The sequence below is a fragment of the Lepisma saccharinum genome, chromosome 14 (genome assembly GCF_977018435.1).
Source record: "Lepisma saccharinum chromosome 14, izLepSacc3.1, whole genome shotgun sequence".
Lineage (NCBI taxonomy): Eukaryota > Metazoa > Arthropoda > Insecta > Zygentoma > Lepismatidae > Lepisma > Lepisma saccharinum.
In genome coordinates, this window is record NC_139242.1 from 60,369,847 (window position 1) to 60,391,916 (window position 22,070).

The 22,070-nt window shown below is 37.4% G+C and overlaps 1 protein-coding gene across 1 annotated transcript in view; it reads right to left on the reverse strand.

Moving 5' to 3' along the window:
• The window catches only part of LOC145998937 (uncharacterized), a 128,734-nt gene extending 107,193 nt beyond the window's left edge, over positions 1–21,541 (reverse strand). The window contains exon 1 of the mRNA XM_083135738.1: positions 21,428–21,541. The gene's annotated coding sequence lies outside the window, so the exon portion shown is untranslated. The remainder of the gene's footprint in view (positions 1–21,427) is intronic.
• Between the last annotated feature and the right edge of the window lie 529 nt (positions 21,542–22,070).

Here is a 22,070-nt window from a genome sequence, read left to right on the forward strand (position 1 = left end):
AAATATGTCCTTCGCGGTAGGGGTCGAGATAAAGTTACTGTGTCACTAGTTCCAATTAACGGTAAATATGCTCTGCTTCTCTACACTCAAACATACACAAACTCATGGCCTTCCTGCTTTCTTGCCTGGGAAAGAGGCAATAAATCAAGCTGTGACAGCTACGGGACCTTCTGAGGAGGGGATGGAACCCAGCTGTGCAGAGGATTCAAACACCCGCGAGAACTAGAACTAGCCCTCACCGTCAGCCTGAGGCAATTCGAACAGAGACATCTAGTGGCCAAGTGGTGAACTATGCTCGCTGCCGCGGCCGTATCTTTCGCCATTGATAATACATGACATTTTTAAACAATCATTTTGGGCTGTGCAAGTGACTTTTGAAAGAAAAGCCCTCCCTAGCTTAGTCGTAAAAGGATTGAGCATTACGTTAGTATGCATCATAATGGCCATTTTCGTTGGTGCTACCCACAAATCGTATAACCATTCTGTGCTTATTTACGTATTTCCTTATGGGAAATTGAAAAAAAATAATGGAATTTGTGCACATTTATCGAACTGAAATTGCATAAATGTGTCATGTACTCAAAGTTTCATAAAGTAAGTTCACATCTACTGCGTGTTTTCCGGCAAATTTTTGTCCTAAAACGTTATATTCAACAAAATGCAAAAAAGCCCATGTTAAATTTAAGCACTTTCCACGGCGACCTTCGCCAAACTCCACCTCCCTCTTAATCAGTGAGCATAAGTTGCAAAATTGTGTAATGTTTATAACTGATCATCCTATTTTCACGTTCTAACCTAGGCCTGCGCAGACCCTCTGTATAGGGATGCGGGGGGCAAAAGCCTTGATGAAAGTTCAGTCAGGAAAGAAAAATGTCATTTTATCACACACTTTTAGTTTCATTGCATTGATGGGTTTATATATATATATATATATATATATATATATATATATATATATATATATATATATATATTAGGGATGTACCGAAGCCGATTACCGATGTTCGAATATCGGCCGAAATTGACACATCGGCTTCGGCATCGGCATCGGCAAAAGTCCGATATTTAAACCGGTACCGATTATACTAGAGTTTTACCTTCTAATAAGTTTTATATTTTAATTTTGTAAGATTTATTGAAAATTAGGTTAAATTGAGTTAAATCCGAGACTGTGCTTATAATGTTCACATAAAAAACAGAAAACCAACTAAAGTCCAGTACCGGTGATGAACGTATTCACAAACACATACCGACTTGCTTTCGACAGCTTCTGTGTACAGTTCTTCTTTCCATTTTATTATGATTAATGTGTTTTAGGTTGGACAATCAGCAAATGCTAAGCCAAATTATATTTGCACCAACAACTAAAATATATTTATCATTATTTGAATGATATAATCTAATTTTAACATACATTGCAACAGCACGTACGCCGTAAGACGAAAAAGGTTAATACACAGGTTATAAAATGAAGTATGAACCTGTGTATGTAACCAGTGTTACTAACTCGAGTCAAGTTGTCAAGTTGGGATCGGGAAAAAAATTTCCCTTCCGATCTCGACTTGGGGAAATGGCTTCCTGACTTTTCGGGATCCCGAGCAGTCGGAAAATACCGAAAGGTCGTTTTACAAATTCGTGAATTCTCGACATGTTCTGCATTGAAAATGTCTGGAACTTATCGGAAGTTGTTTGTTTTTAATTATTCCAGATATGTAAAAATAATCACTTAAGGTGAAAATGACGTGTAGAATTCGAGATTTCCGGAGGTTCACAAAATTTCGTACATTTTCCCACTTAGTCAGGAAATTGCGAATTTTTCTCGTCCCGACAAAAAAAAAAAAAAAAGTTGTCCGGCACGCCCCTACTCCCCTACTATTCTCACACACTTCATGTGATCCCTAATCAGCATTAAGTTGTGTGATTCAGAAAAATCTGTTCAGGGACTTCGGGAAATAATTTCCCAACATTTCGGGATCCCGAAGTGTCAGAAATTGTCCAATAATCGAATTAAAAGGGGCTAATTCTCGATGCTTTCTTCATTTTGACTATCGGATGTGAGGGATAGAAATGTTTTGATCGGAATGGCACTAGGACTTTTTTTTTTAATCCTGACGTTTGGGATGGGAAAAATTTACAAGTTCCTGGCCAAGTTAGGATATTTTCAGTACGATAAATGTTCAATTTTTCCCAACACTTGAAGTGCTGCAAAAACTCATGTTTTTAAAGTTGAATCTTACAGAATTGAACTTCCATTACTAAGAACAGGAAGTCCTTTGACTAATAAGAACTGCTTTTGTACTAATGCTAAATCTCTGAAAATACATATGTATGTGTATAATGTGCAAATATAAGTGTTTAAAGGAAATTTATTTTTGTCATTCTCAAAATAACATTCCATTTTCGTTAAATAGTCTTATGTATCGGAATCGGTTAAATATCGGCATCGGTATTGGTTCCAAAAATAATCGGTGAGTACATCGGCAAATTTTCAGCTTCGTCACATCCCTAATATATATATATATATATATATATATATATATATATATATATATATATATATATATATATATATTGGATAAAAGCAAGGAGGGCCAAAAGGGCTAAGTAAAAATCAAAGAAGGTAAAAGGAAACACTCACCGGACAGTAGAAAAATTCAAAATTTTCGCTAATTTCATAGCATCAACGGTGTGAGGAGAAATAGACGGAACTTCCGGTTCATAGCATCACACTGTTGATGCTATGAAATTAGCGAAAATTTTGAATTTTTCTACTGTCCGGTGAGTGTTTCCTTTTACCTTCCTTGATTTATATATATATATATATATATATATATATATATAAAACAAATTGTCTTTCAAATGTGTGCGCGCCTTCTCCAAACCAAACTGTTATAGCAGCAACTGCCTGAAGTACTTAGTTGCTCTTACTTGTCCTTCTGGTAATTCACAATGCACTACAGAAAAAAAAATTGCGAGCAAAGCGAAATTTGCAGCTGCCCCCCATTGCCCACCCCCTCTTTGTGTGCACGCCTATGCTTACTAATGTTTGACAGTTAAAATTATGCTTTCGTAGCTGAGAAAAAATCTCTAATTAAAAGCAATATAAATAAACATGGACAAACTGGCGTTTATACAGGAGTATGCCACAGTATTTTTAGTTTTCTTTATGATTAGTTTTGCATGACCATCATTTAAGTTATTGTAAACCCCGTTCATCCAATGGATTTTCAAATATCACACTTCTTAAATTAATGGTGTTCTTGATATCACGCTCCCTTGAAAAGTTATATTTCACACAGAAAATAGCCTCAATACTTGATGACAATTTTCCTTGCAAAAGCAGCTGGGCACGTGATTGAAGGGACATTCACAAAATACACCCCGCAGTGGTTAACATAGCGTGCACGATGCCAGGGCTACCAGGTTCAAATCCTGGCCTGGGTGTTCTTTGTGTGTCTCTTCATCAATTTCATCATAACATCACTCGTCGCGATTAGCCAAAAGTGGCAGAAATTCGAAGTAAAAGAAACCAAATCAATCTATCAAACAACATCTATATACCGGACTCGAACCCGGAACTTTTGTATAGAGATCAAAAGTCGGCCACATAACACTCTCAGCCTCAAGCTGGACACGAACATGAGCATGCTCCCCCGCTTCCGCCAAAAAACTTAATGGTGTGTGCGAACAGTATCTGGGTTTATTGTTGTGTATTTGGTTGGTACAGTTGCAGCCAGTGCCTAATTATCTGTAGTAGAATGTATGATTCTCCGAGAATAAAGTAGCGGAAGAGTTATTACTATTTAAGAGTATTGTACAGGGTGGGCCAAGATAAACTGAACCCAACCAAGTAATGAACATATGAACTGCAAACCTATTTTATCTTATATTTTTATACAAGTAGATCACAGACAGAAACCTACTCACATACTTCTCAGTCTCTACAGGTACTACTGGAAATGTTGACCACCATGGTCCAGGCACAGGATAGACCGATGGATCAAGTTTATTGCGATTTCCTGTCACTCGTTCAGGTGGATGTCGACGATGGCATTGCGTATGTTCTCTTTCAGTGCGTCAATAGTTCGTGGATTGTTGTGGTACACCTTGCCCTTTACATTGCCCCACAAATAAAAATCACAACAGGATAGATCAGGGGACAGTCGAGGCCATAGATCTTTCGAGACTGTTCCGTCAGGTGTGAGTACAGACTGCACTGCCTTCAAGGAGGCGTGTGCTGTATGCACCACCCTGCTGGATGGTGCCTCGACTGTTGCCTTCACACGTGTAGGTTTACCCCCTCCCTGCACCCTTCCCTCTCTCCATTCACTATCAAGGTCAGGTTAATGTCAATGTGCATCGTTCACAGCTCCCTACATTGAAAACGAAATGTTGTTATTATTGCATGTTACTAGATGGAAAATCTTCTCCCATGTCTAGTTCGGTCTATCTTGGCCTACCTTGTATATAAGACCTAAAAGTACGCTTGGACTAAATCAAATTTGCAGGAGGTGAGTATTTCACACATCTTAGTGTTGCCATCTTGCAGACGAATTGACTGCAGGGAGCGTGTGAACTCCTTGTGGCCTGAAGTAGAAATTGCTACCACGCTGTGCTTCAGCGTTCAGCATTCCTGGAGGTGTTCATCGAGATCTTGCCTGACGAATTGTTTCCACTCATTGCTGTGGCGGACGGGAAATATTTTCATTGTCACTAGCACTATTAGTGTAAGTCATTGTAACAGTAACAGTCCAATTCATTGAATCACTGACAACAAAGTACTGCATTTGTTCATATCAAAACAAAGCTACAAATGCAACAACGCCAGCGGGTGAAGTTGGGGGAGACTGTTAATCTTGAAGCTTGCATGTTCATGTAGTTTAAAACCGGGTGAAAATAGTTATAAAAAAATTCAGCACCTGGTGAAGCTGGTCACTCAAAAATAACAAACACCATTAAATGTAACACCCCTTTGCACCTACTTTTGTTTTGTAAGTTTTCAGTTATTAATGTTTGATTCGTTTTATAATACATACTATTAATTTTATATTTATTTGCATTTGTTACTATTTTGTGTATTTGAAGCAACAGACATCCCAATCTGGTCGTTTTGGATGGTTATATTGGATGCTATACCCACGTAAATCAAGCCTTCGGGCTGCTGCTTCACGCTACGGTGGTAAAGATATAGAAGAGCCACAAACAAAAGAACCTTCGGCCAAAACCTTCACACATCTTTCCATCCATCCGTTCAGCTTGGACGATGAAGAAGCCTACTATACTCTGACCCTCCCCTACACATACAAGTACGATGCACAAGGCACATGGTTCTGCGCAGATTATTCTGCTTGTGGTCACATTATTCTTTATTCCACTGTCAAAAACATCAATCTCGATTCACCATGCAAATCATTCCACATTTTGGCAGGGGTACACGGGCTCAAGGGCATCGACTTCAGTACCGTTCACCCTCTCTACCCCCTCGAGAAACTAAAATATATTATATAGTTTATGCAGGTTTTCAGTTTGTTTAGCTCGCAGAGATGTGTTATTGTGAAATAAAGTACATACGTTACCTTACTTTGAAGCATAACAGCCCAAAGACTTCGCACAAGTAAATATAGAACCCAACACTCCAAAACAGCAGATCTGTTATTTATGTTCTCTGCATGCTGGAACCAATTATATATTACGTAAAACATTTATCTGTTGATTAAAAAAAAAAATTCAACATAGTTCTCGAGGGGGTACAGTGGGTCAATGGCCCCTCTATTTCCATACGCTGGACGATATTCACAAGGTGTGTGGGAGAATAAACAAGGATTCTGAGGAAAAAAATAGTTTTAAGAAGTAGTTTTGAGAACATAAGGTAAACCTTTGAACTAGTCAAAATGGATCTCAATTTTTACATAAGAAACTACTTACACAAATCACTTTCTGTAGCATTGTTGAAGTTCCCAAATGAATTTTGTCATAGTTTCATCTTTTTTGGTGATAATTCATGTTTATATGTATAAAAATATCGCAATTGCCGTTCCCTCCATGTACATCCTCTACGAGAACCAGATGTTCCGTGCATTTGACGACGTAACCCCCTGTCTCTGTTTCCAACCACCCCGTGTTTTTCCAAGAAGGTGACATGACCCCAAATTTTAACTATGCTTGCCTAAGTTAACCTTACCGTGAATGGTTCGTGGGGCTATCCGTCAATGGTTATACGACCCCAAATTTTAGGTATTAGCATAATTTCAAAGACTGGAAAAAATTGAAAATTAATAACACTGAAGTAGATATTTGTTTGTTTAGAAGGTTGGAAACACTGCATACCTACTCCAAATCGACAAAAAACAAGCACAACGTGCGATGATCCAGAACACTTGCGCCATATTGTGTCTCACGGAAGCGAAAAAAGGAACAACAATAATTACTCATAATATGAAATATTGAAATTATTTTGGTGAGAAATTCATAATTACACCTTATAGAATGTTCTGTAATGCAGAATAAGTAAGTAGCAATGTTAAAAAGGATGAAATAAATGAGTTTTAGGCGTTTTGACTAGATCAAAGTAGTATGAACATAATTCTGGCAACTGTAAGATGCAGAAATTATGAATTTATAACATACAAGGAAAGCTGTAGAAATTATCCCACCAAAAAATTCAAGCATCGGAGAACCTTCTCTTGTGATAACATAATATATCTACGAAAATAAGATAAAAAGTAAGGCAATAGATTTTCACAGTACAATCCTTCTTTTTAATGGGCTGTCCTGCAGAATACGCAGACATGTAGAAAATTAAGATATGTCTTCTCGGAAGTCCACATAATTATTTTCTATTTATATTCTATTTTCTGTTTTTCCATGTCAACAGTTTATGTATCATGCGAGTTTTGCTTCCCCTACTATTCTATTGTTGTCGGGGTGCCGGGAATAAACATCCATTAAGCAAACCATGCATAGCTACTGCATAGTCCACAGTTGCGAACAGAACGGTCAGTTGTTGGCAGGTTGCATGGAGTGGAAGTCCCGTTCCTGAAGTGCACGTCTTGCAATTCAACATTCTGAGGTGAAGATGCCTCCACGGAACAAAATGTGCTTTAAATTCAGAAGTGAATCTCTTTATCCATTCCTTAAGAGGGGGAAAACACAGTGATGTTCGCTGCAAAAAATGTTCAGCTGTTTTTTTTCAATTGCAAACAGTGGAAGGACTGAAATAACACTACATCTGCAAAAGGGAAAGCATAAATCTGCCAACACTGCTGCTGCATCTTGTTCTACACTTTCCTCATTTTTCAGAAAAAGGAATTTGGATCTAAAGAACAAAAATTGGCAGTAGCGAAAAAATGTGTTTTGCAATTCATGCAGCGCACCATAATCAATTGTATCGTTATACAGACTGTAGTTCGAAACTTGTTTAGTGCTTCAAACCACTATATGCTTCTGAGAGAACAAAATGAAGCCATCGTGACAAGTGTGAAAAGTCCCAATGGGATTTGAGAGCTTCAGAAAGAGTTAGACCAGGTAAATCACATTACGGTTTACACAAATTCGTCAAACCATAAATATACGAAATTGTACCCATTGTTGGTGCGCTAATTCCATTGTTTGAGAGGGGTGCAACTTAAAAGTTCTCGATGTTGAAGACCAGTGTGGCGAAACATCAGATCTTGTGTCTTTGTATATCCTAAAGATACTGAATGAATACAGTGTATAAAGTAAAGTTGTTAGTTTGTGTGTTTACAGCACGAACTGCAACTTTTGAGGGACAGGAGAAAAGGTACAAAAAAAAAAAAGGTTGTATTGTCCAGGATTCTCTAACAAACAAATTGTAGGTGAAGGTTGTTCTGCACACATATAGTGAATAATTGTGCACATGACCCTCCTTCCCCAAAATCCGTGGGTGTCCTGCTTTTTAGAAAATCTAGTCACCCTACAATAGCGGTTCACAAACCACCAAATATGTGCGGTGGCATACTGGGGTGCACTGACTGGCTTACAGGAGTGCCGCGAAATGTTCCAATCTTTTCACTGAAATGACACTTACTTGTTAGTCAATGATGATATTGTTCCAAATATGTGCTTATTTAGTAGTTTTACATGTAAAATGTTTCCGAATTTGAAATGTGTGTTTATTATGGATTGCCTCAACAGCCTGATGCGTCAATTCACACTTGCATACTTGTAGATCCTAATTTTCCAGTGAATAGAGTAACAAGGAACTGAAAATTCATTCATAATCCATTCTTTGGCACAAGTTAGCAATATCCCGAGGAGTTCAATAAATAATGAAAAATGCTTAATGATGGACAAAGAAAAATAAGAGCGTGCGTTACACAAAAAAAAAAATCCGAGGAAAATGTTGGGTAAAACTTGCAAAGCCAGGAAACATTTGTAACATATACTTAATTATTATGTAATTGTTGACATTCGTACTTATGTATTCTGCATTGTGAAAGATTGTTTAACAAGGGATTTTGCTTTTTTTAACGAAATTACAATCCATTGTCGACATATCGAGTAATTATTGTTCGTTCTTTTATCGCTTCCTGAACACGCAAAATGGCGGGCAAATCTTGACTAGCGTTGTCGATATGCTGTGTTTCAAAAGGCAAAGCAGTGTTTCAACCTTAACAAAAAATTCCCACATAGCCCTGAAAACCATTTCCGTATAGCCCCAAAAACCATTTGGGATCGTATGACCATCCACGAATAGCCATAAAAACCATTCTGGGTATTACTTTACTATACCGGAGACACCTATCAATGATTTATTTCGCAATTTTTTTACATTTATAACATTTCTTTAGGTGAAATAATGGATTTCTAACGAAAATAATGTCTATTTCTTACATACGATAGCCCCACGAACCATCACGGGGACGAGGTATGCCTACTAGGATTAGGTTAAGCCTGTTAGGTTCAATTAGCACTCCTTTCGTTCAATTTAGCATATACGGACAACATCAGAATTACAAATTCCACGTCATCTTCCACACCCGGCAACAACTTCACGACGCATCCTCGACACATCATGTTGAAGCAGCAGCAATAGCACGTCGGAAATAGATTTTCGTAGAAAACCACATGCATTCGCATTAAAATGGATCAAAACTACATTCCCGAACATCAACAACGCTACAGAAAATGATTTGCGTAAGTACTTTCTCCTGTAAATTTAAAGAAATCTGTCTCCGGTATAGTAAAGTGTTACCCCATTCTGGATCGTATAACCATCAACAAATGGACCCAAAAACCATTCTGATATCCCCACGCACCAAGGTGAGGTTAGGTTGCTTTAGGTTGGGCAATATAGTGACAAAACTGTGTGTTTGAAAACACTTACCGGGTATTACGTCATCAGATGCTCACAACATCCGGTTTAAGTACATGGATGGGATGGAAATGCAAGCAACAGCTTTCGTGCATCGCACGGACATTATTATAGAAAAATACATGATTGAATTAGCAGCCAAATACATTGAAAAATGCGAGAAAACACTTCTACAACCTTCTGAAATTCCACAGAAAGTCAAGGTAAAATTTTTGTATCCGCAAAACGTATTTCTTCAATGTTACAGGAGAAAGAACTTACCGAACTGACTTTCCTTACACTTATGAAAGGTCGTGGAAATGTTTTTTCCAAATCGGTTAATTTATTTTGCCGGTAAATGATGCATTTTTGCAGATCAGTGTCTCTCCAATGCACGTAAGCTGTTGCCTCTATGTCCTTCCACTACGTGAATCAAATGTTGCATGCATTCGATGATGTAACCCCCGGTCAGTGTTTCCAACCACACCGTTGTTTTCCGAGAACTATGTTTGCCTAACCTAACCAAACCTAACCTTGCCGTGCATGCTTTATGGGGTTTTCGAACCTGAATTTTTTCAATGAAGAACGTTGCAACACTGCATAACCACTGATCACGGACAACACTAGTCAAGATTTCGGGGTAAAAATCTGATATACCCCGGACACCTATAACTTCTTTGTTTTGTCAATTTTTGACATTTGTACTTACCTATCTGGGTAACATTATCGTATGGGTGAAACGGATTCCTTCAAATTTACAGGAGAAAGTACTTATGGAAATCATTTTCTTGAGCGTTTTGGAAGTTCCTGAATGTAGATTTCATCCATTTTAATGTGAATGCGTTTTGTTTTCTGCAAAAATCTCTGTCCGACACGCTGTTTCTGCTCCCGCCATTTGCTTTTTGCATGAGAGTGCAATGTTCCGTGTGTTAAGACGATGCAACCCCGTAGCCAGTGTTTCAGCCTCGCCGTGTTTTCACTAGAACCACCTGTCGAGTTCGGAACAAGCCATTTTTCCCCGAATGGGTGTCACTTATCGCACAACATTGTAGCAACATTGTGTTCCGACGTCACAGGAGAGAGCTGTTTTTACAATTTTTCTTTGTATTTATGCTAATGGAACCTAACCTAACAGGCCTAACCTAACCACGTAGGCATTCCTCGTCTGACGTCAATATTCAAGGTTGCAAGATTGTTGTGCGTAAAGGAAGAGAATTAACGAATTACGAAAGAAAGATGGTTCCGACCCGAATGGGTGTCAGTTACCGCACAACACTGTAGCAACATTGTGTTCTGACGTCACAGGAAAAATATTTTTCATGTTAGGCAATACAAGCTAACGCGTCTCTTAGCAAAAATAATAATTTTTCTTTGTATCTATGCTAATGGAACCTAACCCAACAGGCCTAACCTAACCACGTAGGCATTCCTCGTCTGACGTCAATATTCAAGGTTCGCCGTGTTTTCACTAGCACGAGAGCACATTGTTCCCTGGGTACGATGATGTGAACCCCGTAGCGAGCGTCGCTTCAAAATGACGTGTAGAGGATGCGCGGTGAAGTTGTTGCCAGGTGTTGAAAATGTTAGTTGATTTTGTAATTCAACACGGCATTTTGAAGGAAGGCATTCCTCATCTGTCAATATTCAAGGTTGCAAGAGTGTTGTGCGTAAAGGAAGAGCATTAACCAATTTCGAAAGAAAGATGGTTCCGACCCGAATGGGTGTCACTTATCGCACAACACTCTAGCAACATTGTGTTCTGACGTGACAGGAGAGACCTTTTTCATGTTAGGCAATACAAATGTAACGCGTCTCTTAGCGAAAAAAATATTTTTTCTTTGTATTTATGCTAATGGAACCTAACCTAACAGGCCTAACCTAACCTCGTAGGCATTCCTCGTCTGACGTCAATATTCAAGGTTGCAAGAGTGTTGTGCGTAAAGGAAGAGCATTAACGAATTGCGAAAGAAAGATGGTTCCGAATTGCGAAAGAAAGATGGTTCCGAATTGCTGTGTATGGACAATGAACGTGGTAAATCGCAAGGTTATTTTACAAGTTCTACACGTAAATGCGACGTATTAGCATAATTTCAAATAGGGGCACGAAAGTAGATATTTTCCGGTGAACGAGGTTGCACCACTGCATAAATCGACAAAACACTCTCAGAACGCCCCCTAAACCAGTATGCTATCATGGCCATAATGTGTTACAGATTCGAAACAACAAGTAACAGTAAGTACTCGTAAATAGAGAAAATAAACATTATCTTAGTTAGAAATGCATTATTTCGCCTTAAGAAATGTTCCGCAACACGTTAGCAAAGTAAAGAAGTCAGAAATATATGATTCGTAGGTGTTTCACCCATACGATAATAGTACCCCTATCTGCTTTCCGGAACATCTTTTAAGGTGTATTCACGTTTTTCATCCCGGAATCTGTGGGAAATGTAAACTAAAAAATTATTTTTGTTTGAAATTTTTGAGTCCAAATTTCCTACCGATTCCGGGCTCCGCCCCTGGGGTGATTCACCTACCGCCCCCAACCGCTAATGTGGCCCCGCCTCCGCTCCAGCTACATCTATAAAGTCCCTGTTAAAGGCATGTTAGAAATTGGCCGGAGTCACCTGCCCCCAAATAAGCCCCAAACTTTTAAATTTGAAGAAATCAGTTACATCACACAAAACACCTTCCAGATGCTAGACAATGCTACCGGAACTTATTACCGTAAGTAGTTTCTTCTGTAAAAATGAAGAAAACCGTCCAGGAATATCAGATTTTTACCAAGATTTCTACGCCATATTGCGCATAACGCAAGCGAAAACGAACAAACAAGAGTTACCCGATAGGTACTTGTTTACTATCCTTCGGACAGATTTTGTACATAACCCCACGAACCATTTCTGACGTCTGTGAAGTTCTCCACATTTTCCTCAGCCACAAATAGAAGCCACGCCCACGCCGCGCCCCTTACGGCAGGGTTGCAATCCCACAAAACAGACCTTCCCAGCCAATATGTAAATGAACATTTGGGATAGTAGTAAATCATGAAAGTTTCATTTCATGATTTAAATACAAAGAATAAACATCAAAGAACACAAGGGAATGAAGTTTCACGATAATTTTCAACAAATAACGAATATATAACCACCCGAAAAATGACTCTTTTAGCGCCATCTGCAACCGTGACCGGTCCAGCCACGAATTGCATTTTGCGTTCTTAGAATAAATCAAAATTCCGTTTAATGACTTTACAAATAAAGAATAAACATCAAGGAACACAACCAAAAAAAGTTTATACGGTAAGTGTCCACAAATAACGAAGATACAACCATCCTAAAAATTACTTATTTCTCGCCATATCCAACCGTTATCGGTCCAGTCACGAATTGCATTTTGGGTTCTTAGAATAAATCAAAATTCCGTTTAATGACTTTACAAATAAAGAATAAACATCAAGGAACACAACCCAAAAAAGTTTATACGGTAAGTGTCCACAAATAACGAAGATATAACCATCCTAAAAATTACTTATTTTTTGCCATATCCAACCGTTACCGGTCCAGCCACGAATTGCATTTTGCGTTCTTAGAATAAATCAAAATTCCATTTAATGACTTTACAAATAAAGAATAAACATCAAGGAACACAACCAAAAAAAGTTTATACGGTAAGTGTCCACAAATAACGAAGATATAACCATCCTAAAAATTACTTATTTTTTGCCATATCCAACCGTTACCGGTCCAGCCACGAACTGCATTTTGCGTTCTTAGAATAAATCAAAATTCCGTTTAATGACTTTACAAATAAAGAATAAACATCAAGGAACACAACCAAAAAAAGTTTATACGGTAAGTGTCCACAAATAATGAAGATATAACCATCCTAAAAATGACTTATTTCTCGCCATATCCAACCGTTACCGGTCCAGCCACGAATTGCATTTTGGGTTCTTGGAATAAATCAAAATTCCGTTTAATGACTTTACAAATAAAGAATAAACATCAAGGAACACAACCAAAAAAAGTTTATACGGTAAGTGTCCACAAATAACGAAGATACAACCATCCTAAAAATGACTTATTTCTCGCCATATCCAACCGTTACCGGTCCAGCCACGAGTTGCATTTTGGGTTCTTAGAATAAATCAAAATTCCGTTTAATGACTTTACAAATAAAGAATAAACATCAAGGAACACAACCAAAAAAAGTTTATACGGTAAGTGTCCACAAATAACGAAGATACAACCATCCTAAAAATGACACTTTTATCGCCATCTGCAACCGTGACCGGTCCAGCCACGAATTGTATTTTGCGTTCTTAGAATAAATCAAAATTCCGTTTAATGACTTTACAAATAAAGAATAAACATCAAGGAACACAACCAAAAAAAGTTTATACGGTAAGTGTCCACAAATAACGAAGATATAACCATCCTAAAAATTACTTATTTCTCGCCATATCCAACCGTTACCGGTCCAGCCACGAATTGCATTTTGCGTTCTTAGAATAAATCAAAATTCCGTTTAATGACTTTACAAATAAAGAATAAACATCAAGGAACACAACCAAAAAAAGTTTATACGCTAAGTGTCCACAAATAACGAAGATATAACCATCCTAAAAATGACTTATTTCTCGCCATATCCAACCGTTACCGGTCCAGCCACGAGTTGCATTTTGGGTTCTTAGAATAAATCAAAATTCCGTTTAATGACTTTACAAATAAAGAATAAACATCAAGGAACACAACCAAAAAAAGTTTATACGGTAAGTGTCCACAAATAACGAAGATATAACCATCCTAAAAATTACTTATTTTTTGCCATATCCAACCGTTACCGGTCCAGCCACGAATTGCATTTTGCGTTCTTAGAATAAATCAAAATTCCGTTGAATGACTTTACAAATAAAGAATAAACATCAAGGAACACAACCAAAAAAAGTTTATACGGTAAGTGTCCACAAATAACGAAGATACAACCATCCTAAAAATGACTTATTTCTCGCCATATCCAACCGTTACCAGTCCAGCCACGAGTTGCATTTTGGGTTCTTAGAATAAATCAAAGTTCCATTTAATGATTTTAATACAAAGAATAATAGTTTCCATAACAGGAATAAAATTCTTCCTAGTTAATCAAGCAGAATTCCGAAGCCTAAAACTCTTTAAATAATAATAATAATAATAATAAACAGTACTACAAATTACAGGAACCAGTTTACGTTTTCATATTGAACCAGTACAACGAAAGAACATTTAGTTTCACATTTTTCAAAATTCCAAATCACATGGGAGAGGTATGAACTACAAGTTCATTGCACTGAGGAGGAAAAAGAAAGAGGCTTACTCCAATCCCCTTAACCTGTCATGGTAATCTCAGTATCTCTCCCTTGTATGCTACTTGCCGCCACCAGCTGAGGGGGAAATAGGAAAACGGGTACATTCCTTTCGCATGGCAGCCTGTTGAGCGAGTGACCTTGGGGTATTTTCAACTCTTCCCTCGTCTTAACTTGGATGTTTACTTTAGGTTAATTAAACACTTGATATACTCTACTTTAAGTGAACGAAATTTGTAAGGGAAATTCACATACCTTTCATCCATGACCACACATGATGTACTGAAAAGGAAAATCATGCATGAGCGACGACAAAACTGGCGATCAGGAAGGGGTTTAGTTGAGCAACTGGCTGTAACAAAGTTAGCAATTAATAAATGTCAATTTCCATCTCATCTATCCACGTTCGCCATATTCTGTCATACCTCGAAAGCAACAAAACTCGTTTCTCGCCATATGGAACCGTTACCGATCCAACCACGAATTACAGTCAGAAAAGTTTGAAACTTTCATTTCTTGCTTTTAAAATGAAGAACAAAAATCAAGGAACACATTCAAAAGAGTATAAGCTGCCAGCTTTATAAATGAAGAAAGATATACCTCACAAAAAAAAACATTCTTTTCTCGTCATATAGAACCGTTAGTGATCCAGCCGCGTATTTTTTTTTTTTTTTTTTTGCGGTTGAGCTGAGACGTGATCGGGCGGAGGGGCGGTTGTTAAATGTATCTTTCCATCCTTTAATCAAAATCGACAATATTGGGACAGAGTAATCTGTAACCTTGTTATTTGTTAGTGTTTGTAAAGTCCAGGATACATAAAGGAAGTTCATTACTTTTTTTCAGGTGTTCTCTTTCTCTTTGCAGCTTTCTTAGACTGATGGGAGGGCGGGGGGAGCTTTCTTGATATGCCGCTCCGAGGGCCACCTGCAAGGTGAAGTGACCTTGTGGAATTTCCTTCCCCATGCAGGTTTTTACCTCCAATAATAAAAGCTGTTTACAGACTTTGAGTTTGCTAACTTTATGGCATGTGGCAGAAACTTGTGCCTCTTTGGTGTTTTCTCCTGTATAAGATGAATTAAATGAGCACACACAAATAAATTAAATGAATTATTAAATTACTGATCGAATTATTACGGAACAACACATTTTATGATGTTGCATATGTACCAGTTATTAGCAAAATACTTTTGGAAGAAAGGTATGTCATAGATGCAAAACTTTTCGATTGTCCCCCCTCCCCCAAAGATAAGCTTCATGTCCTATTCTACCCTCTCCCCTCCTAAAGTAAGTTTTCAGCTATGCACACGGTAATTGGTGGCAATTGTAATGGAGGCTGTTGCATTTATCACTTAGTGTTTGTCGATTTTTTAAAGCCTTCAGTCCTCCTCTGTAGTGGAGTAGTTAGCACAGTGTGCTACAATTCCAGGCGTCCTGGGTTTGAATTCTGGGATGGGTCTAATGTTCTTTTAAACTTCGTCGCTCTCATCCTCATCTGCACAATTAGCCAAAATAGGCAGGAAATTAAAGTAAAATGATCTAAATCAATCACACAATTTACTACTACTTTCATTTTAAAATTTGGCTTTCACAAAAACTTCGGGGAGGGTTGTATTTCCATCGGAACTTTCCCAGATGGCCTCCCCCCTCCCAAATGGAAGGATGGGATGAATTTGGTGATTTAAGTCCACTTTACGCACAGTAAGGCTAATCGGGACTGGAAATTTTAAATTTTAAAATGAAAGTAGTAGTAAATTGTGTGATTGATTTAGATCATTTTACTTTAATTTCCTGCCTATTTTGGCTAATTGTGCAGATGAGGATGAGAGCGACGAAGTTTAAAAGAACATTAGACCCATCCCAGAATTCAAACCCAGGACGCCTGGAATTGTAGCACACTGTGCTAACTACTCCACTACAGAGGAGGACTGAAGGCTTTAAAAAATCGACAAACACTAAGTGATAAATGCAACAGCCTCCATTACAATTGCCACCAATTACCGTGTGCATAGCTGAAAACTTACTTTAGGAGGGGAGAGGGTAGAATAGGACATGAAGCTTATCTTTGGGGGAGGGGGGACAATCGAAAAGTTTTGCATCTATGACATACCTTTCTTCCAAAAGTACTTTGCTAATAACTGGTACATATGCAACATCATAAAATGTGTTGTTCCGTAATAATTCGATCAGTAATTTAATAATTCATTTAATTTATTTGTGTGTGCTCATTTAATTCATCTTATACAGGAGAAAACACCAAAGAGGCACAAGTTTCTGCCACATGCCATAAAGTTAGCAAACTCAAAGTCTGTAAACAGCTTTTATTATTGGAGGTAAAAACCTGCATGGGGAAGGAAATTCCACAAGGTCACTTCACCTTGCAGGTGGCCCTCGGAGCGGCATATCAAGAAAGCTCCCCCCGCCCTCCCATCAGTCTAAGAAAGCTGCAAAGAGAAAGAGAACACCTGAAAAAAAGTAATGAACTTCCTTTATGTATCCTGGACTTTACAAACACTAACAAATAACAAGGTTACAGATTACTCTGTCCCAATATTGTCGATTTTGATTAAAGGATGGAAAGATACATTTAACAACCGCCCCTCCGCCCGATCACGTCTCAGCTCAACCGCAAAAAAAAAAAAAAAAAAAAAAAATACGCGGCTGGATCACTAACGGTTCTATATGACGAGAAAAGAATGTTTTTTTTTGTGAGGTATATCTTTCTTCATTTATAAAGCTGGCAGCTTATACTCTTTTGAATGTGTTCCTTGATTTTTGTTCTTCATTTTAAAAGCAAGAAATGAAAGTTTCAAACTTTTCTGACTGTAATTCGTGGTTGGATCGGTAACGGTTCCATATGGCGAGAAACGAGTTTTGTTGCTTTCGAGGTATGACAGAATATGGCGAACGTGGATAGATGAGATGGAAATTGACATTTATTAATTGCTAACTTTGTTACAGCCAGTTGCTCAACTAAACCCCTTCCTGATCGCCAGTTTTGTCGTCGCTCATGCATGATTTTCCTTTTCAGTACATCATGTGTGGTCATGGATGAAAGGTATGTGAATTTCCCTTACAAATTTCGTTCACTTAAAGTAGAGTATATCAAGTGTTTAATTAACCTAAAGTAAACATCCAAGTTAAGACGAGGGAAGAGTTGAAAATACCCCAAGGTCACTCGCTCAACAGGCTGCCATGCGAAAGGAATGTACCCGTTTTCCTATTTCCCCCTCAGCTGGTGGCGGCAAGTAGCATACAAGGGAGAGATACTGAGATTACCATGACAGGTTAAGGGGATTGGAGTAAGCCTCTTTCTTTTTCCTCCTCAGTGCAATGAACTTGTAGTTCATACCTCTCCCATGTGATTTGGAATTTTGAAAAATGTGAAACTAAATGTTCTTTCGTTGTACTGGTTCAATATGAAAACGTAAACTGGTTCCTGTAATTTGTAGTACTGTTTATTATTATTATTATTATTATTTAAAGAGTTTTAGGCTTCGGAATTCTGCTTGATTAACTAGGAAGAATTTTATTCCTGTTATGGAAACTATTATTCTTTGTATTAAAATCATTAAATGGAACTTTGCTTTATTCTAAGAACCCAAAATGCAACTCGTGGCTGGACCGGTAACGGTTGGATATGGCGAGAAATAAGTCATTTTTAGGATGGTTGTATCTTCGTTATTTGTGGACACTTACCGTATAAAATTTTTTTGGTTGTGTTCCTTGATGTTTATTCTTTATTTGTAAAGTCATTAAACGGAATTTTGATTTATTCTAAGAACGCAAAATGCAATTCGTGGCTGGACCGGTAACTGTTGGATATGGCGAGAAATAAGTCATTTTTAGGATGGTTATATCTTCGTTATTTGTGGACACTTACCGTATAAACTTTTTTTGGTTGTGTTCCTTGATGTTTATTCTATATTTGTAAAGTCATTAAACGGAATTTTCATTTATTCTAAGAACGCAAAATGCAATTCGTGGCTGGGCCGGTAACGGTTGGATATGGCAAAAAATAAGTAATTTTTAGGATGGTTATATCTTCGTTATTTGTGGACACTTACCGTATAAACTTTTTTTGGTTGTGTTCCTTGATGTTTATTCTTTATTTGTAAAGTCATTAAACGGAATTTTGATTTATTCCAAGAACCCAAAATGCAACTCGTGGCTGGACCGGTAACGGTTGGATATGGCGAGAAATAAGTCATTTTTAGGATGGTTGTATCTTCGTTATTTGTGGACACTTACCGTATAAACTTTTTTTGGTTGTGTTCCTTGATGTTTATTCTTTATTTGTAAAGTCATTAAACGGAATTTTGATTTATTCTAAGAACGCAAAATGCAATTCGTGGCTGGACCGGTAACGGTTGGATATGGCGAGAAATAAGTCATTTTTAGGATGGTTGTATCTTCGTTATTTGTGGACACTTACCGTATAAACTTTTTTTGGTTGTGTTCCTTGATGTTTATTCTTTATTTGTAAAGTCATTAAACGGAATTTTGATTTATTCTAAGAACCCAAAATGCAATTCGTGGCTGCACCGGTAACGGTTGGATATGGCGAGAAATAAGTCATTTTTAGGATGGTTATATCTTCGTTATTTGTGGACACTTACCGTATAAACTTTTTTTGGTTGTGTTCCTTGATGTTTATTCTTTATTTTTAAAGTCATTAAACGGAATTTTGATTTATTCTAAGAACCCAAAATGCAACTCGTGGCTGGACCGGTAACGGTTGGATATGGCGAGAAATAAGTCATTTTTAGGATGGTTGTATCTTCGTTATTTGTGGACATTTACCGTATAAACTTTTTTTGGTTGTGTTCCTTGATGTTTATTCTTTATTTGTAAAGTCATTCAACGGAATTTTGATTTATTCTAAGAACGCAAAATGCAATCCGTGGCTGGACCGGTCACGGTTGCAGATGGCGATAAAAGAGTCATTTTTAGGATGGTTGTATCTTCGTTATTTGTGGACACTTACCGTATAAACTTTTTTTGGTTGTGTTCCTTGATGTTTATTCTTTATTTGTAAAGTCATTAAACGGAATTTTGATTTATTCTAAGAACGCAAAATGCAATTCGTGGCTGGACCGGTAACGGTTGGATATGGCGAGAAATAAGTCATTTTTAGGATGGTTATATCTTCGTTATTTGTGGACACTTACCGTATAAACTTTTTTTGGTTGTGTTCCTTGATGTTTATTCTTTATTTGTAAAGTCATTAAACGGAATTTTGATTTATTCTAAGAACGCAAAATGCAATTCGTGGCTGGACCGGTCACGGTTGCAGATGGCGATAAAAGAGTCATTTTTAGGATGGTTGTATCTTCGTTATTTGTGGACACTTACCGTATAAACTTTTTTTGGTTGTGTTCCTTGATGTTTATTCTTTATTTGTAAAGTCATTAAACGGAATTTTGATTTATTCTAAGAACGCTAAATGCAATTCGTGGCTGGTCCGGTAACGGTTGGATATGGCGAGAAATAAGTCATTTTTAGGATGGTTATATCTTCGTTATTTGTGGACACTTACCGTATAAACTTTTTTTGGTTGTGTTCCTTGATGTTTATTCTTTATTTGTAAAGTCATTAAACGGAATTTTGATTTATTCTAAGAACGCAAAATGCAACTCGTGGCTGGACCGGTAACGGTTGGATATGGCGAGAAATAAGTCATTTTTAGGATGGTTGTATCTTCGTTATTTGTGGACACTTACCGTATAAACTTTTTTTGGTTGTGTTCCTTGATGTTTATTCTTTATTTGTAAAGTCATTAAACGGAATTTTGATTTATTCTAAGAACGCAAAATGCAATTCGTGGCTGGACCGGTCACGGTTGCAGATGGCGATAAAAGAGTCATTTTTCGGGTGGTTATATATTCGTTATTTGTTGAAAATTATCGTGAAACTTCATTCCCTTGTGTTCTTTGATGTTTATTCTTTGTATTTAAATCATGAAATGAAACTTTCATGATTTACTACTATCCCAAATGTTCATTTACATATTGGCTGGGAAGGTCTGTTTTCTGGGATTGCAACCCTGCCGTAAGGGGCGCGGCGTGGGCGTGGCTTCTATTTGTGGCTGAGGAAAATGTGGAGAACTTTACAGACGTCCATTTCTGCTAAGGTTAGGTTAGGTAGGGTCACATATAGGTTACAATAGTTAGAAATTGGTTTCGAAAAAAATATTCGTACACCATTCTCGCATTGCCCCACAGGTGCCTGAAGGATAGTAAACATTTACCCAGAATATGTAAGTACCAATGTGAAAAAGAAGAAAATAAAGTAATTTCACAAGTTTGGCGGTTACTGATAATTTACCAAACTCAATTCCGTACTTTCTCCTGTAAATTTGAAGAAATCCGTTTCCCGGCTTTGACATTTTTACCAAAGGTTGAACTCTTCACAGGACGTTTCACCCGTATTAAAGAATTTGGAAGTTAATAACCAACAACTTAGACGTCAAACCAATAATTTCCACAAAGAAAAGGATTCCGAACAGTAGAAACAAACAACATCATACAGTGATTCGCGTATTCAATTAATGATCGGAAACTTCTATACATAAAAGTAGTCTGTTTTCTTTTTAAATTTCCTTCTTTTAACATAGAAATAAGTTGTACAATAATGTATTTTTATTGTTGAATTACCTTCCTAACCACGTCCTCAAACATGGCGGTTGCAATTATTTCTTCCCGCGTACACCAATAAGTGCCTTGAAAGCTTTTAAAAACAAAACTGCAAAGTTGTTAATTATCGAAATAGCTTACCAATTCACTACCGAATTAACAGCACAGGACTTCCGTGTCAAAATTCCTAACTTCAATTATATTTTAGTACTTAAAAATACCAGCTCACGTTTAATTCACTTCCCAATATGGCGTACAAATTGACTTTGATTTTCATGTGTGTGACGTAAACTGGTCACATGATTATCGTCGATCTTACTGGTTGTTCTGAATCACATGACTGGTACCGTCAAAGTTGCCAGTCACTACACGAAATATAAGTAATACACGAAATATAAGTAAAAATTTAAAGGCAGTGCCTGCTGCCACGTTCTTTTTCTGCTGGAACCTCAAAAAAGATGTGCGTGGCAGTAGACTCGGTATTTGTTTTATCGTGATTTCATCATGCTATGTATGCAATTACGTCTGTAACACATACTGTAAAGTTGTAGCGATTACTTTCACAAAAATGTTTTAAGATTAGGTCCCTCAGCATTCTTCTAATAATAAACCTAAATGCTCTCCTAGTTAGGTTAAGTTCTATTAGCATTAAAATAATATCGTTAAATGCTTTCTAAAGAAAAAGGTTCTAAATTACCTGTACATTCATTCCCACTAACCATAAACTTGCATTTCTCTCGTCTTAATCTGTTCTTAAGATTTGTAACATCCTCTTAGCAGACGA